The sequence below is a fragment of the Seriola aureovittata genome, chromosome 1 (genome assembly GCF_021018895.1).
Source record: "Seriola aureovittata isolate HTS-2021-v1 ecotype China chromosome 1, ASM2101889v1, whole genome shotgun sequence".
Classification (NCBI taxonomy): Eukaryota; Metazoa; Chordata; class Actinopteri; order Carangiformes; family Carangidae; genus Seriola; species Seriola aureovittata.
Window position 1 is genome coordinate 16,392,964 of NC_079364.1, and position 19,337 is coordinate 16,412,300.

The 19,337-nt window shown below is 37.7% G+C and overlaps 1 long non-coding RNA gene across 2 annotated transcripts; it reads right to left on the reverse strand.

Moving 5' to 3' along the window:
• Positions 1–2,948: 2,948 nt before the first annotated feature.
• On the reverse strand, positions 2,949–19,335 carry LOC130172074 (uncharacterized). 2 transcript variants are annotated; one of them, XR_008828227.1, is made up of 4 exons: positions 19,164–19,335; positions 15,189–16,026; positions 12,051–12,140; positions 2,949–2,999 (listed from the first exon to the last, which is right to left on the reverse strand). It is a non-coding gene; the product is annotated as an uncharacterized LOC130172074 (long non-coding RNA). The 2 variants fall into 2 exon arrangements; XR_008828228.1 differs by lacking the exons at positions 15,189–16,026; positions 19,164–19,335 and adding an exon at positions 15,097–15,181.
• Positions 19,336–19,337: the final 2 nt, after the last annotated feature.

Here is a 19,337-nt window from a genome sequence, read left to right on the forward strand (position 1 = left end):
CTTGAAAGTGTGCAGTGGCAGCATGGTCCCTCTCACATCAAATACACTGACAAGTCCCTCATTCTGCACAGTTACGTTTTGCTTGACCCAAATGACAAGGTTTACTTAACATTAAACACAATACTACAAGGCAATTCCTCTAGATTGTGCCAAGATCTCAGCAACCAACAGTTTGTGAACTTGAAAAATGCCACGTGTCTCTTGCTGTCTGAACAGCGCTACATCTTAAAGGGCAGTCACTATTGGAAAATGATGAGACAGGCTGAAGCTATGTAGCAATAGCAAAACTTACAAATAGCTCCTTTAAACTACTACCTACCACACAGTAAGGTAGACTGATTGAAAGAGAAAAAAAAGCACTGACACCAGATATGTACTCTATATCAGACAATACTCAGAATTTAGGTAAATTAGTAAGAGTAGAGTAAAACTGATGAGGAGAAAAAAAAAAAAAAAAAAAGATTAGAATTTGCACGCAGTACTCATTAGTGATTAGTTCAGACCTTAGGTGATATATTTACCATGGAGATAACTATTTTTAGACAATTAACACTTAGGGCTTACCTAATTTTTTAATGAACATTCTTAGGGTTAATTGCATTGGTGCTATTCATGATAGAATAAGGGCAACCATGTCAAGGAGGAGGAAAAATTCACAAATCCTGAAGAGAATCTGAAGTTGTACAATACTTTTGTAGGTTGTGGCAGTGGAATGGGATTATGGAATTACCTAACACGTCCTCCAAATTAAACAAGAAAATGCGTAATTTCCCCATTCTAACGCCCCTAGTGGCAGGATGATGTCATTTGTCTATGCCTTCCAAAACCAATATAAATCACAGTTGAAAAAGACATCTGTTCTATGATGTAAAAAAAATGATGATATGCAGACAACCATTTTCTTCCCAAAGTTCCATAATTTTACCGACTTCATTGTCATGTTATAAATTTAGGTCAAAGAAGGCTGTAAACAGCATATCCAATGCACGGCAACTGAATGGATCGTATTTGTATTGCAAGGTCTAAGAGCTGTATCAATGACTGAGATCATGTTCTTCATCTTTTTAAGAAAAAGAGCTGAACTGTTTCTGCAACATTAAAACATATTATAACTTGAATAAATATGTAATGGTAAGGAAAAAGACAGATGGGAGTAACAGATGAGGAATAGTTCATCTACGGCACAAAAACAAAACTTTAGACACTGAGAGTAAGAGACAGATGCTTGAGCTTGCCCTGAAATGTGTCGACCTGCCAACACTCTACAGCTTTCCTCCTGCAGTGGACTACCTCTAACCACTCCTCTTCCCTCTTCTGTTTCTGTTCCAAGCCAATGCAATGTGGAACAAATATGTGTTATAATAGGTGCTCCACTCACGCAACCCATCTTCATTCGTAGACACCTACACCCAAGAGTGATAAAAGAAAGGAGTATGTCGGGCAGGGACCATGAAAGAATATTTCACAATGTTCTCCACCAATTTCAACAACTCTTCCCCAAAGTTTTGTTATCATTTATTACTGTATATTGAATATATATTAAATGATATAGCCATGCATATTCACTGATCGCAAAATATTTAAGTATATGGAAACCATAAGTACTTATCAAGTATTCTTTAAATATTATGTTCTTTAAAGTAAACAATAATTGTACTACCAGTAGTTTAAAACAACAAAAGACTTTGCAATGTGCATTTTTTACACAATATTATACCTTAACACCTCTACACACACCTTGTCACAGGAAGAAGTTCATTAACATCAATTAATTGGTCTCAAGTCCTTCTGTCTCATAATGTATCTTTCTGTGGTTCAGAGAGTGACTGTGCCTTTGTTTTAGTTGACAGAGAGAAGAAAAGCTGAACATTTTTGAGACAGACCCAGTCAATTGCTTTAGGTACAGACAGTTTCTTTCATAAGATGTAATGCATGCTGTTTCATGATTCTCTTGGTGATAAGACATAATCTAAGATTGCATACGCTGATGAAGGTCCTCCTGCACACCCTAGTGGAAACACAAGAAGAATGTTTGAAGTGGAGACACTGGGGATACACCAGTCCCTTGTTGCTCAGAGCATCAGAGGCAGAGAGAAATATTATCTAGTCCCAACTCCCCTGAACATTCATAAATAAAATATCAAGTAACTGAGACCCTAAGACAATCCCCACAATGCCACAGTTGCAGGAGACGCAAGCATGGCTGGTCATGAGGGGGGCAGTCAGGGGAGAGTTTGGATCCCAGCGGTGTGAGATTGTTATACTTAATGAATTGAAAGCAGGAGCAGTTTTGCTGGGTCCCTGTGCCCCAGGTTGGCCCCAACTCGACCAGAGCCAGCCGTCAGAGAAAGGTGCTCTGTCTAATCTGGCCTCATTTTATGCCTCTTTAACCATGACCAATGTATTTAAATGGCAGTTTCTTTGACAGATGCTCAGTTCAAATTATTCCTAACTGGAAATTTGTAGGAGTGATATTAAATATCCTTCAGGCCAGGCTGCCTAAAGAGAACATAGAAACATCAAAAGGCCAAACACTTCAAAAACTAAAACTAATGATCCTAGCCCACCTCCAGGGAGGAGGAGGGCCTCAACTCTGTCCAACGTGCCCCTGGCCACAAAAAAACATCACTCCTTTAAGTGGAGATCTGACCATTCGCCCAACCCTACTACTACTACATTTAAAAGCGATTTAACATGAGATACATAATGTATATCTCCCTCTCACTGAATACACAGGAGAGCAGTTGCTGTGAATATGTACCATCTTATCTGACACATCTTGTCCTGTCTGCAAAATAAAATCTACCATATAACCCTACAAAATGAGACACTACAGAATTACTCCCTTTCATCTGTACTGTAGGGTGCCAGACTTTTGACTACTTCTTCAGGGATTTTTAAAAACGTGTTTGCTGGATCCACAATCTGGGTTTGCAGTAAAGTACTCACCACTGAAGGAGCTTCACCACCACCATGAGGCCACTGCATAAGGAGCAAATCTGACAACAAGAGAGAGAGAGAGAGTCAAAGACACAGTCAGAAAAAGAGAGAAATAATGAGAGCAGGGAAACAGCTGGCAACATTCATCTTAAGCCCTGATGGGAGCTGACAGCAACGATTTAGTAATAATAAGCTACCCAACCTACAGTTGTGAGTGGGGTGACTGAACAGACGCACCTGGTCAGAGGGGGCAGAGGTGTAAGGGGTGATATACGTGAAAGGGGTGGGAAACAGGGAGGGTAAAGTTGACACACTGCCCTGATTCCCACATGCAGGAGTGTACACATAAACTAAGTGGTGAAGGACAGAAGGCTTGAAAGTAAATGTACCAGGCACTCTTGCAGTCTCCAAGCATACATTGTATAATTTTTCTACCACAGCACTGCAATCCAGAGCTAAAAGTTTCTAATCTTAAACTAAGAAGCTCTTCTCTGTCCAGTGGATGCCGGACACAGAGTTTCACACAAAAAAGTAACTATAAAATCACAAACAAATGCTGCTCAATTTCAATAAAAGTACAAACAAAACACATTTTAATTAGTAAAAGGTTTTAGGCATGGAACGTTTTCTTACATTTATTCTCAATTCTTTTTACTAAGATCAAAATAAAAAACACCGCACTCTGGTAATACATAGATTATTTTCTTTGATAGATTCCAAGAATATGTCATGTAGTATTAAGACAAGAAAACTGAAGCATTACTGTAAAGAATAAGCCATGCACATTGCTGACTTTTTGAAATATTAACAGTGAAATGAATGGGCACCGTATGCTAGGCTGAATGTCTTTTCTAATGAAGTACTTTCTTTTCTAGTAAAAAGCCATATTTTCTTTCTACAGGCTGTGAGGCTAAACAAAAAGCAAATGTTAAAACTTCATTTCTGTGAAGCTGTGCCTGGCTTTGAAAAACAAAACCTATACTCTCCAGCCTAGAATCATCCACTGCTTCATGAGTCAGAACGAATACCTACACAGATTAGTGCAAATAATTTATGACACTACTATTTTAAATATTACTGACATGTTTTTGTTGCAACAGCCAAAGAGCCAAGAGAGGCAGAGAGTCTGACAGTAAAATTTCAGGCAGCTATTTCGGATAAACAGAGTACGGTTGTTTCAGTGGAAGCCAGTGAAGGAAGAACCACACTCAGGCTGCCCAGCCAATGTGCTAATATTTAGTTAAGGGATGCCACACAGCGACAGACTTAACACAATGTATTCCACAGGGTAACTCCCTGCCATTTTTTTTTCTTACCAATGCCTTTGCTCTACTACTGTTAAATGCCACAAATATAAATACATGAGAATATGTCTCATTTTAAGACATTTGAGGCAAAATCTGAATTTCTTACATGAAAGCAAAGTAAAGCTGGCAAACTACTGACACATTTCACCACAAAATCCTAGAGCACATCTGCCAAAGAACTGAAAATACTTTCATATTTCAAATAGAGATCCACTGAATGTATGCAGGCCACAAAAAAGAATTTTATTATGCGATGCTATAATGTTACAAATGTATCTGCCTGATAATTTCCTCATTGCTGACCTCATGACGACTGTTATATAGGGTTTTTTTGGGGGTTTTTTTACCTCACAAGGCTGAAAGAATCTAGCAAGTGCTGCCATTCACCGAAAACTTTGTGAGCATCAGCTGGGGGCACACAAAGAGACACAAGTGAGCATCAGGTTCCTTCTGCTGATCATCTATAATTCAAGTCTTTTCAGCAATTTAAAGTAGAACCAGTTGGCACCCACAGACTAAAGTATTTCAGGGCTATGCCTGAAACAATCTCAGCTCTCAGAGCTGTGATTCTATAAGAGTTTGGTTTCATCCAGCCATTTAAAGTCAGTGAATTCAACAATTGTACTGTGTTGCAAACTCCTGACCAATTTTCAGGAATCATACTTGATATGTGTACAATAGCAAACAACAGTAGCAGCACAAAAACTAAGGTCAGTTTCCCCTAAAGGAAATCCTTTTTTTTTTTTTAAATCTTAGCTATGGCTGGATGTAAACCTGTAAGTATTAACCTGGAACAGCTGTCCTCTAACCCTCAGGAACTCCAGGGTCTGCCATCAGAAGAATAAGCCCACAGTCCTGTTAGCCACATGCCGCATGTATTTAATTTTCAACATCTGCTGGCTTCATGCTTCTATGCTTTCCATTCCCACTGCACATTCTTCACAAATTCAGTAGCTTCCTTCTTCTGCATTTGTAAATGTTGTTGATTGTGGAAACCATCCATGTTTACTTTGAATCCCTGGCCATTCCTGGGCCAGCTCTAATTACCTGCAGCTGTTCACTTTGCTGCTTTCGTTGGCTATATTCTTTAAACACAGGATTAGTATTTTCAATGTAAATTATAGATTTCTAACACATTGAATAAAAAAGTCTGATTGCTGCAAGCATCCAAACGTGCATCATAGTTCTAATCATGGTATGTTCATATTATTTTGTGGCACACATCCACAAGCAGCAAAATATTGGGTGAAATAAATGTTTCTAACATTTGGTTTTGCGCCCAGCTGTAGACACTTGTTTGACCTCTTGCTCAGTTAGAAATCAGTATGACTGAGCGAACTAACACACTGTCAGTTTCAATATACAGCACGTACACTACACATGCTTGCTCGCCAACATCACTGTTCTTTATAGTATAGAAAATTCTACCCTGGAGACATCATCTGTACCAAAACTTCTGTATTTTACTTTGATTGTCGGACTCTTGAATATCATTTTTATTTATCCTCTCATGCCTCTAATGTCTGACTGAAAAGAGGGAGGAGAGAGGTAAAAGAAAGAGAGAGAGAGAAACTCTTACGGAGCAGTCTGCTGCTCTTTGCCTAGGGACCTTGTCTGCTCTCACCTGCTCTGTTTGGCGGCAGTGTAACAGCAAATTTTACACCGCCTGGGACACAAATTGGCATTCTGAACTGTGGTTATTCCTCCAGTATAATCTAATTAAAAGACACTGCCAGTGGGGTAGAAATCAGAGCATTATAAAGTTTGATAGACAGACAGACATAAAAGTGTTAGCAGTTTCACAACATACTGGGCACGAGTGTAAAACTTCAGAGCCTTGGCTGGAAGAGGTTTGGGCTAACTGAATTAGCCCAACTGCACGCTCTGTAGTGACTATAAGTGCAATATTAGGTGCTGAAATATGATTTTACCGTATTTCAGCTTTGAAGTCCAGCCAAAGATTTTGTGAGCGACATTAGATAACATGTCATGCAAGGATGAGTGGTGTGTGCACCAAGGGTGTTTTTATTTTCTTTAAAAGCATGGGTAAGTATAGGGTTTCCTGGTCACATTCCAATTTTGACATTTTTGAGTAAAGTCACAATTGAAACCCAGTAACGAAACACACAACATGACAACTTTGTACTGAAAGAAAAAGCTGTAAAAACATATACAGTCAAGTTTAGAGATTGTCTTTTGGAAATCTGCTGCAGATTGTACAATCTATTTCTCAAACAATTTACAACCATTTTAGATGCATTCATGTCAAAATACATTCTTTCGCAGGTCTTACCCCTGTATTTGTGTTCACAGCAGGGTAAGGGCCAGAGTCTAGCCAAGCATGCATTGTGTAGAAGACTAGCAAACACGGTGGATTTGACAAAAATAGACAATCAAAACATTTGGATAGTATTTTCAGGTGAGTCTCTAGCTCACCTGACTGTGATGATGTTAGATGAAATTAGATCACCGAGAAGTATAGCCAAACTCCAGATAAAGCTGGAGCTCATGTGTTAGGGTATCAGCCACAGCATAATATGCAGTATATAGTTTTTCCAAGTATAGTCAGGTCTGATTGGGAAAAACTATCACAATTGTGACAGTCAGCCCAGGCTGATAAGTGTACTGCTGAGATGAGTGTCCTGCAGGCAAACTGCATTCTACCTGCCAAACTATAAATTATTAACCAATTATGAAAAGGCAGGTATTAGCCATGTGCAAAAGCTGAATGCCAAAAAAACACTTCTTTCAAACATCTAATAAAGCAGGTTTGTTGTTTCTTATGACAATGCCTCTACAGTATAAACTCAAACGGGCAAAAATACAGAATGCATTGACCAGTATCAAAATTTGAATCAATCAGAATTGAAAATACTGTCCATTACTCTTCAACAAGAATAAATCAACTGAAACGTTTATATAGTGTCCATGACTGTTCTCTGCACCTTCTCAGAACCACAAACTCTCAGAATATGAGTAATAACTTCTCTGGAAGATATAAATGTGTCAAATACATTTCTTTATTCCTACAAGTTGCTGACCATTGTGAACTACTACTACTCAAATCAATATAACCACTCCTCAGAGACTCCTTGCCCAGCACCTCTCAGTTTGGCTCACATAATGTAAAGGCTTTCAAAATTTTCTTTTCCAAAATATTTGTTTAACCATCTGACATTGCATTCCAGATCACGCAAGAGATTGATCGCCAGTGTTAAGGATGGAAAAGGCTCATCTCACGCACCATTAAAGCTACCAAACTTTCCAACTAATCTGCCCATGCTGTTACATTACCAAAACTCATTAAGCAGAGAGCCTGAGAGACAGATGCAGCTGAAAAAAAAGAGTATTCAAAAGAACAGAAGCTAAGAGGACTTTAAGGACTTTTACCACATCATAAACCACTTTGAGGACAGTTGTAAGGGATGTCTACCTCTAAAATAAGAGTCAATACAATTTTTTCTCCTCAAACTCCTAATCAGTTGAATCTCATGAGAATTATAAAACAAAAAAACAAAACACAGAACTCTAAATGAGATAACACATTATAGCAACAGCCCACAGCATACTGCTGGACCTCTTAAGAGGCTATAAATAGAGACTTTCCAAAATGTCAAGGACAACTGTGTGAAATGTTCAAGGCAGCAGTAAAACAAGGCAAGAAGACCAAGGACATCTTCTATCGTGGATAAAACACAAAAAAGTGTGGAAGGGGAGTTGCCTCACAGAGTAGCATATAATAAATCCTACCTCTTGGGAAGTATGAGACCAAACCTGTAAGCATAAAGAGGACATGCCCATCTCATATTTTGCCATAGGAGACAAATGTGAACTGTGCTATTGTCCAAAAAATGAAAATATATCACCTTTCCAATTAGCTGCATACAGGCTGAAGGAGGAGCTGTTCAATTTCAACGCTGACCTTGCAGGATAATCACACTTGACCTATATTTACTGAGCTGCACACTATTTCCTTAACCCTGAGGTCTGTGATGATTAAAGTCTAAGAAGTGTGCCCACATTGCTGAAGTATGAGGCATGACCAAAAAAGAGGAAGCATCAAAGATAAAGTCTCATGATGAGAAGGATGGCAAATGCCGATAATAAACAGTTCTGAAAGATACTATCATTGGATCTATCTAGACACATCTCTCAAGACAAGATTGCAGCTAGTACGATACCATGTCTAGTCAGTGTTTTGAAACCATATTAATGAAACCAATTCAAAGTTAATGAATTAGATACTGTATGTTCCCTATGGCCCACTTCTAGGAATTGTGGATTGGACGTGGTGAAGAAGTGCCCACTGGCATCTCGTCCCAAGAGATACCTCACAGATATTTATTTGCAGAGAAACCTCCTTCAATTTTGTGTGAGTAGTGCACCAGTCTAATGGGATGGTATAATATCAATGCCTTGAGCCAATGCAGAGTGCACCACTCTGAGTGAAGCCAAAGTTAGATAAAAAATTAAAAACTGCTTTTTTCTTTTTTTTATGCCTTTTTGCCTTTTTATGCCTTTGTGGTATATGCACAATAACCAAGAGTAGGTTGGCATTTTAAAATGGGTACTTTTTAAATCTGCTCATCATGGTAGTGCTAGGGTTGGGTTTGTTGAGTTTTAATCTCAGCTATTTTTCTTTTCAAAATCTCTTGCAACTTTTTGCCAGACAAAAATATTGTGGACAAGAATTTTTGGTTTGGAGTCCATATTTCCTGAAGCTCTTTAAACTCACCACCTGTCATTGAAGGCCCCTCTTCATCATGGATGGAATGTCAAAGTTTTAATGAAAGCTGTAGTTGTTGACTACAAACGAGGTAACTTGTCATTTAATCTACCTCTGTGCGAAAATGACCAAATGTTAGGACATGGACAGAAAATGCCAGTATCTGTTCAGAAGAAATACTAAAACAAGCCTTTCATCAGAAATTACAGAAGAGCCTAGTGGAACAGAAAGTAACAAATACAATTTAATGGAGCTTAAAGAGTAAAAGTACAATTCTCAATATAACACTCAATCTAATGGCATGAATTTCTCAGGGAGGTTATTTCAAAGCTTCAGAGTCATAAAAACAAAAGACACTACCTTCAGTTTTAAACCAAGATACAGGGGTACTTAGGAAGTTCCTGCTTGAGGCTGCACAAAAGTTCATAATTTTTTTTTAAGTAAAAAAGGATAAAGTAACCCGATCCTGCTCTCAAATGTACTATGATACAATTGTTCAAAAAATGCAGCGCCGTGTAGTAGGTGGTGAGATTGCGTCAGCTGAAAGATGACAATGTAGTTTGCGTTCTCAGACCTGTAAGCTTAACCTTGACTGCTAAATCTTAACGAAATGTGATCACACCTCCTTTCTCTGGCAGAGTAGCAGCAATAAACACTGAACTGAAAAGGCCTTTTGGATGAGAGGTGAAATGTCTTCAAGGACCTCAAGCCAGTCCAGTTGCCTTTATAAAACTCTAAGAGATGAGTGTCTTCACAGACAACAATAAGCTCATTTATTTTTGGTATACAGGGTGCATAAATCTAAATATGGAAAAACTGAATAGAACTGTGTCTTCATTTACTATCCATCAATATCTTGCAGCCATTGTATCCCTTTCTTCTTTTCATAATTCCACATGGTAAATTTCCTGAGACCCTAATGAGAAAGAATGAAAGAAAAGCGGAGCATGAAAATGGCTACCGGGTTTCCTCTCCTTCCCATTCTCCTCAGTCTATGCTAGTGGAGGGTTTTTTATTAATTTTATTTAATTATCCCACAAAGCTCTTTTTTACACTGGGCCATCTCTGCCTGTGTCCTACTCCCACTGTGTGAGCTTTGTAATTTAATAAAGCTTCATTTAAGAGAGAAGTTGATTAAAAAATTAAGCTCCAGTGATCACCACAGCCTCAGCCCTCCCCATTTTATGAAAAGATCCAATATTTCATATTATGAACATGTCGGGCAGAAATTATCACCGCAGGACAAGTTAATGCTTTCCATACAATCATATGACAATGACGGCAAAGCCCACTACAGAGAATGTCCCACTAAAACATGGAAAATGACAGGAGTTGAAACAATTTCACTCCTTTACTGTAGGTCAGGCATTTTTTTTCTTTTCCCCTTGTCCCTGCTGTCTGTCTATCATCCACGTGTTAATTTTTTCATTCATAATTCATATTTTCCTAGGTCTTCTGACAGCAGGTGACTGCCAAAATTCATCTTACACAGCTGTGAAAGAGATTTCTTAGATTTCTACCTCTTTAGAGTGAATGACGACACTTCACTGCAATACTGGATTGAGGAGAAATTCCAGCCTACTGCCCTCTGCTTGGTTTCACTGTAGAAAATTGCACCAATAGCCTAATCACTTACACTCATGCAGACTCTTTGAAATACAATCTCCCAGTTATCCCATCTGTGTAGCATAGTGTACACATACACACAAACCCACTGATATAGAAAATGTTCAAGCTGTCAATTCCTTTTTTTGTTTTTTGTTTTCTTAAAAGAAATAAAATAATGATAAATGCACAATCTACACTGCAGTTTCATGTTTTAATACTTTCTCACTGCTGGAGAAACATAATCCACACAATTAATGCTTGAAAATTATAGCCTGGATCTAGTGGCAGTTTTGAACCATAAGTTATTGATTTGGAAATGAAAACCTGTACTCTTCAAGGTTAAACCCAGTCCACCCTCATTACTGCTCTGTCCTTGAGAGGCCCGCACCAGGGCTGCTGCAAGGAGTAGAGAGGACTGCTTTAATGAAGGTGAATTTAATAGGATTTAATGTAGCTGGGGGCAACGGAGCAGTAGAGATATGGTTTTAACAAAGAGCAAGGGACCAAGGGTACAGCCAAGAGAGCAGCCATTTTCCTTTCTTTATATTTATTTCACATTTGGTCGAGCAGAGTAAAAGCACACCACATTTTCATCTGACTCAGCCACAAGAGTCAGTGGTTAAATTTCTGTCATCAGGACAATACAGGCCTGTAGGTTTCCATCTAGCATTCACACAGATATTGTATAACATAGCATCATTTCAACAGATTGGAATAATCTGACATGTGACATGACGTTGGTGGTTATATATAAATGTTACCTTAATTTTGACATGGAGCTTTGTTTTTGTTTTTTATTACATTTGAGTTTTATATATTTAACAACAAGTTGTTTTTTCCCCAGACGTTACATCAAATATTTCACCCTCATTATTGCATTCAGTATTAAAACACTTGGTGTTTTAATCCTGCAGGGGAAAAAAGCATAAAACCACTATTGACTGAAGATAATGTGATTCCAGATAATGTGATGATGCAGGCACTATTCCCCATTCACAATCATCCGTACAACATCCTTAGGGAGCTCAGCAGGAATAAGAGTTAAATTTTTGATAATTCCTACACACAACTTACCAAGGTCTATTCTCTCTCCCCTCTTACTGAGCAAGTGTTTTGATACACTAAGCAATTGCATCATATCATGCCTCTCCAATTCAGCAATGTGTGGGCGCCTTAGGCTGCTTAGCACAAAGCTTTTGGACAAGTAATGTTCCTACATCTTTTTTATTTTCATAACCTGGTTCTATTATTAATTGTGTTGAGTTCTCACAAATGCTGAATCCCATTTGCTTCATGCAGCTTGGCCCTTCAGCTGCGGGGTCATGATCACATGGCTGTGCCTTCAGCTTTTGTAAGCTTGATGTGAACAATGTGTGCTTTCTGCAAATAACATTAAATGGCCCGCTCCTATAGTAATGCTCCATAAATATGCCAAAATCCTGTACAGGGAAAAAAAAATACTTTCATACCTGGTTTTGAAACCCTTGCACAGTCATTTCTCTTCTTTTTTCTCTCCCTTCTCTTCCCTCTCTAAAATCTCCTGAAGACCTGACAGGGTGCTGAATCACAAACAGAAAGAGAGAGGGGAAAGCAAAGATGTGATTACAAATGCCAATGCCATGACATAATTCATGCAGTGTTTGCTGTTATCATTACCAATTCTTAATAATAATACTGGGCCAACGGCCAAACTCACTGCTGATCATTGCCTTCCCTTCCTCTAATGCTGGGTGCAGTATGAAATAAATGAACTTCTCTTCCATCCTTCACTTCTTTCCACAGTTTTCTCATCAAGACACAAGCAAGAACATGTTTTTAACTGCTCTAGTTGGATGAAACCCTTCACTGTATTTTAAATGCTGAAACACACTGCTGATACACTTCTTAAAAATGAAACTTCAATGCAAAATCCAATAAGGAGCACATATTTTAAGACATTGACTAATTAAGGCATGCTTTTCAAAATCACTAACCCACTGCCAGTTCCAGTACGTGTGGATATGATATTTGAGCAGAGGGCACTAGGAAATGAGGAAGGGGCAAAGGCTATCCAGTCTCCCCTTTTTTCTTTCCCGAGACATTTCAGAACATTTGAGGAAGCAGCTTTAAGAGGTCTGACTGACAGCGGTACCAACTCTGGATCAAGGGTCACTAACAATTCACAATGCAACCAGTCAAAAGAATATTGCACTTAATAGCAGGGCAATTATTATATGAAAGTTATTCTCTCACCAAAGCTGTCAGATTGCTGTACTATTCACACTACACAACTTGTCCTGTAATCAGGTGTATTACTGAACAACAACAGGGGTCACAAGATCTCTCACAAGGAATTCCCAACGAGTCTGTCTGGTCTTTCTAAGTAGAGGAGCCAACATTAAAAAATGACTACATTATTTTCATACTCATTGTCAGTCACAACCAGGTCACAACACTTTCTACACTACTGGATTTGTTTGATTCGATCTAGATATCTTTCAGGCATCTGCATGCATTGGCAAATCTCTCAGATGAAGCCATTGAACAGTTCACAAATTGCAATTGAGTGCCAATTTGCCTCTGATCTGATCTGGGGCTTTTCTCTGCAATCTCAAAACTGTAGCAGAGTGGAAAATTAGGGCTAAAATTTTGCAGTCTCAACTTAGCATTAGCACCCATCTGCCTGTATGGTCATGATGACTCTTGATATAAAATGTATTTAATTTTGTTTCAATTTAAAATGTTTCTAAATAAATGGACGCAAAACAACATCATACCATATTCTATTATAATGAAGGTAATACATAATCATATGAAATGTATGGATTAGTTAATAACCTAACTGAGGATTTTGTTGGACAGTGCCGATAATGTGATGAAAGGAACTGAAGGATAAAATGTTTTCTGAGAAAACGTTCAAGTTCCTTGAAAAGCTCCCCTGCTGACCCGCAACCAGGAAACCCTTTCCAGATATTTCTTTTTCCAAAGAATGTCATCTTATTTGTAAATGGACTTAGGGGACCTTGTCAATGCCTGTTAGTTTTTCAAAATTACTAAAAGGCTGCAATAGCTATAAAATAAGCCACATTGTTCACACATCTGCATTTTGCATTTAATCTTTAACTTTTATTGGTACTGTCTATAATCCCTCAAACATGACTAATGGGAAGTACAGGTTTGAGAACAAGTGGTTTTAATTAAAATGCTGGTTCACAGAGGACCTTAGAAATGGGGAGTTTTTTAATCATTTTTCACAGTATCCCATATGTTTTTCTTTTATTTGCAGTCATGGAGACACACAAACCACCAATGGAAAAAAAAAAAAACAAGTAGGAAAAAAGTGATATAGATTCATCCGGTTCAGTATCCAAATCACATTTTCTGCACTGGCACTTAGAAACAGCATATAAGCTCAGATACAGTTTCAAAGTGTAATTAAACCCTGACACCAACAGTTTTAAGGATGTTGGGTTTCCTGTTTACATAACAAAAACAGTCATAAAACATATGGGTGGCATATGAAAGCACGTTTCAAAGGCCACACAAAGATTTGCTTTATCAATTCTGACAAGGAAAGCAGCAGAAGGGGCTCTCTACTTGAACCATTCTTGAACTTCTGTTAGCAGTAGTCTGTTCAACCCACATATCAACTTACTTATTCAACAACAGTAGACATTCAAAATCTCAAGGTCAGAGTGACACAGTGACTGCGGGCTTTGATGTCACCAACTTGCTCAATTTCTATCAAAGAGTGGCAAAAAGCAACTTCAGCCAGAAATATTTTTGAGAGGTTCATATTCATTCACATAAATTCCACATTTGTGAGTTATATACATGTTGGCTAGAGTATTTACAATATCCCATGACAATAAATAAACAATTTTAGAGAAGATAACATGAGAGCATAAGGACCACTTTCATATATATATATATATATATATATATATATATATAGTAAATATGAAGCTACAATCAGCACTTGGTTAGCTTAGCATAAAGATTGGAATCAGCTAGCCTGGTTCTGTAAGGTAACAAAATCCACCTATGGGCATCTCTAAAGCTCAGTAATTAACACATTGTGTTTAATTTGTACAAAAACTGAAGCATAAAAATAACAAGTTTGTATCTAGTTCATTATATTTAAACAGCATGTCAATGATTACATGCTATGTTTATGGCATATATGTAGTTAGGACATGGTTTACACTGAAATACAGCCATCTAACAGTTGACAGGAGATTAATACAATGGCAAGTTATTGAACTTAAGTTACTATTTTGAAATCTTAACCAAACAGGCTCGTTTTTTATACTCTTTTTTTAATGATGAAAGGTACATTGGACAATTTTTGGCCACTAGGTGACGTTTTAAAAACACACAGTAATACAACCAATGGTATAATATGAGCTAAAGTTCATATATGGCTAGCACCAAGTCGGCTATAAATTAGCTGCCTGACTAATTATCCAACACAGACACATACACACATTAACAGTTACAGTGGTAAAGCTGTGTGCGGTCACCTGGTTCACTTACTAGTTAGCTTTAGTCTTGTTTTCTGACTTCGCAGACAAATTACTGCTCTTTTAATTTTACTGTTAGCTTGGTAAATGTTTGCTGACGTTTACCTGGTAGGCTACTTTAAATGTGGAGCAGGTGGTCCACTCCGTTGCTCAGTTTCCGGCAATGAGTAGCAGCGGTGTTGTGGCGTTGTAAACTTTAGTTTGCGGCCTTCGGTCCTGTGTAACTATTGGAATAATAATGTGCACCAAGGAACAGTGTCGTAGTTGAGGCACAAAGATGTTTTCTTCTGAAAATAATGTAATGAGCTAAACTTTAAAAACAACACTTGTTTTGAAGACGCTTTACACATTTCTTCAAAACGATGCTTTCCAGCTGAAATAAAACGTGTTCCGTCCGCAGCTGCACAATTAAGAAAACTTTTGACTCCTTTTCAAAGTTGCGACTATTTCAACAGCAGGAAGTGACGTTTCTGTTTACTTGTTAAAAATTAATTAATTAATTTTAAAAAAGCAAGAAAAGTATTAAATCAATGGAAAGGAAAAAAAAGTAAGAAAAGTATTATTGTACTACTATGTCATACAAGTTAGACAAAATAATGTGGTAAATTGTAAACATACTTATTGTGCATCCCACTGAACGTTTCTGTTCCACATAGTTTGCCTTGTACTTACTGCACCCTTGAACAGCTTTTATCTGTGACCTTGAATCCTAGGTACAAAATTGTAAAATGTAACACGAATAATTATAATTAATCACGAGATTTATCTCCTTTTTCCCAATATGTTTAATTTTGCACAAAGTTTCATATGTGCCCACATGAATGGAAACCATGCATCAGTGGTTCGATGTGTCTCAGTGGACTGGACATAGTGAAGTCAAAGTGTCCTCTTTCCAGAATTTCCAGTCATTCTGTCGGATTTGTCAAACTGACTTGATATGGACCTGAGAGAGAGAGAGAAAGAGAAGATTTATGGAAGTTAAACAAATCCTGACATGGTTCTTATTGGTGGTAATTACTCGTAGCACTCTCAGCAAGGCAACTGCAAAGTTTAGTTTGACATGCAGAAGTGATGAGTCAAGCATCAATGGAGCTTTACTTTGTCCTGTCTGTTTCATTGATAAAAATGTAGGTGGGTTTATTTTGAACAAAATATTTTGTCAAAAGCTACTTCTTTCTGGTGTTTTAGTCTTTTGTGTCATAGGTCCCTTATGGATTTCAACTCGGTACAAGCCAGATTTGGGTGCTTTTGCTGAGCCATTTGCAATTCAATGGTGAGGGTCACTGTTTCCATTACATTACCCTGTATTGTTACAGGGAAATCTGAAGTTACCACAATAAAGTTTTTTTTCTGTTCCCATGAAGTGTTTCTGCAGCTCAAAGCCTTCTTAAGTCTGGTCCTCTACTTTGCAGTTAACAACATCCATCCCTCAACACTACTGTGTCAATGGAGTTGCAGAGCGGCAAAGACAAAGTACTCCTCACCCATCTAAGGGCTGTGTCCATCTGGAAAAGCCATTGGAACAAACAGGTTGTAGGGGCAACTGGAGGCTCTCTCTCTCTCTCTCTCTCTCTCTCTCTCTCTCTCTCTCTCTCTCTCTCTCTCAAAATGCCTCCCAGACCTGGTGGTGTCTGTGACAGGCCCTCTCCTGGTGAGCTAGCCTCCATGATGAATGGCCACCTTTCCACTCTTTATCGCCCCACTAAATCATGTGCTTACCATGCTTTTATGACCAATTTTTGCTGCTTTGTTTTATTTTCCCCATTTTTTTTGAATGAAACTCCAAAGGCTGTGGTTTTGTTTTGTATTTTTCTATTTTTTGTACTGATCTTCCAGGTTTTTATCACTGCATTGGTATTCAGGTGGAGATTAGAGATCTAGCCTTATTAATCGAATTCACAGAGACAAATGTGTCAGACCTTGTTTGGACTAGAGAAAGGCTCCAACAGAAAATGCTCTTATATAAAGAGCAAATATTTCAAGAATATTTCATTTTATTCATTTACTGTTTTCTAACCTCTATCTTTTATGCAGCACTCCTGTCTTTTATACCCACCGAGTAATAACTTGACAAATAGGCAGGAATATGTCTGTTGCATTCCTGGAAAAGCATAAATAATTTATGTGACTGAGCATCACATGTGGAGTTGGTCATAATCCAGAGACTGACAGGCACGCAGTATGTCAGGGCAGGACAGAGGATCTGAGAAGAGACTCATTTTTTTGTTTTGTTTTTTTATCTTAAGGTATAATAAATTACTAGATAATGGCGTTTGCTGTGTGTTTATGAAATTCTTTGTCAATCTTTTACTGTGCTTTGATAGTTTTTACATCACAAAAGGTAGTACACATATGAATTAGTGAAAATTCAGTATTCTGTCATGTGTCCCGTGAAAAATAATAGTAAAACTAAACTGTTACAGGAGGAATATCATGCAACGAAGGTCCCTGGCCAGACCAATGTCTATAGGCCACAATCAAACCTCTGCATTGGCTTTTTAAACTGGGAAGAATAATGCAAATAATTTTAAGTAAACTCATCAAAATTTGTTTTACATTACCAATCATGAGAGAGCAAGTCTGGATCATAAAGGTATGTCAAACAAAAGAGAAGAGAGTTACTGAAGAGTTTGTACCCAAATTATATTTCATCAACTAAATTGTGTGTCTTTTAATATTACTTTTACTATTTAAAATACATAGTTATGTGGATGCTGACACTTTTTGATACTGTATAGGAACACACAAATAAATAACAAGTAGATTTATAACTATAAAAGTGTTTTATAACTACCTCGGTCATGCAGTACTTCGGTAAGATCTTGCTCTGGTACAGATTAAAATTGAGGCCAGAAATGATGTACTCTGTCTCCCCCCAGTGGACAGAGAAAATCCTGTCATGGTATTGTCCTGAATAATGCTCATCTGTATGACTGACTTCTTCACCCACAGTGAATTGATTAATAGCGGTGGACAAAATTAAATGTAAACATGTTTTGTCGTAATTGAATCAGTCTAAACAAAATGTTAAAAGTTTCACTGAAGAACTGAAATGTGTAAAAGTTGTAGTTTTCAGTTAAACTGTGATGTGTGCCAGTAGTTCATAGTATAGCTTTTTTTTTATTTTGAAAGCAATGTTTTTTGATTCACAAGCTAGAAATTCAATATTCATGGGTCATTTTAACCCTTCCCTGATAGAATCTCAAAGACCAGTAAAGCCTATGTTGCAGTCATCTTACAACTTGGAGGTTTTTATGATCTATCAATCACCCAAACAAAGCTTAAGTGTGTGAGCCACTGCCAGGGGAGGTCTGACCTGCGGCCTAGCGTGACATTCAAGGAAGGAGGGCTACTCACCCAGGAAATCCCATTACACCAAAGTATGATGGATATCAGTACTGGGAAAGCTCATATGTGGTCTGACATATAATTTGTTATAATTTGTAAAAAAAAAAAAAAAAAAAAATGGTGTGACCACGTTCACCTTTATCCCTGTCTTTCACTCTTTCAAAAGTCTGTCCCTACAGTCTGACATGTATGCTTAAAATCTAGAATACTATATTCATCTGTCTTGTATTTGTGTTTGAGCTCATGTAGTGAACCAAGACCAAGGAACTGGCCTTTTTAATGAAATTAAATGTTAGAAAATTTGGTTGTACAACACTGAATTTGTGGCTGTACATCCAGAAATTTACCACTGATTTCTTTCTTTGGCCTTAGCCAAACTTTATTTTCTTTAATTTTTTTTTTTGTGATTTAACAGTAGTGAATCATCTTGTTTTCCAAATGACATTTCTTTAACAACAGTGTGTACGTACATAGATAATAAACTTGCTGTGCTATAATGACAATTCTGTAGTTACAATGGTGATTGAACAGACAGCAAAACTATCTTGCATACTTGTGTCATCTGAATCAAAGAGGTGCAGATTAGCTTCATATGTAGAAGATTTCCAGTGGTGATCAATAAAACCAAATAACACCAATACGATATGATGTGAAATAACTAAAATACTCTTTATCAACACCATGGAGACAGGAAAATGACAAATGTCACCGGCGTGGAATTGTATCACTTACCTCAAAAATAAAAGCAAAGGTTAATCAGGCACCATCCAAACTCTTTTCAAAAGTCTCCCACTCTGTTTGTTTGTGTCATGTCACCCTTCTGTGCCGTATTGATTGTCCAAGATAAGAGAATACCATGTAAATTTTCTGCTAAAATTCGATGAAAGACGTCACAGCATGCAACCT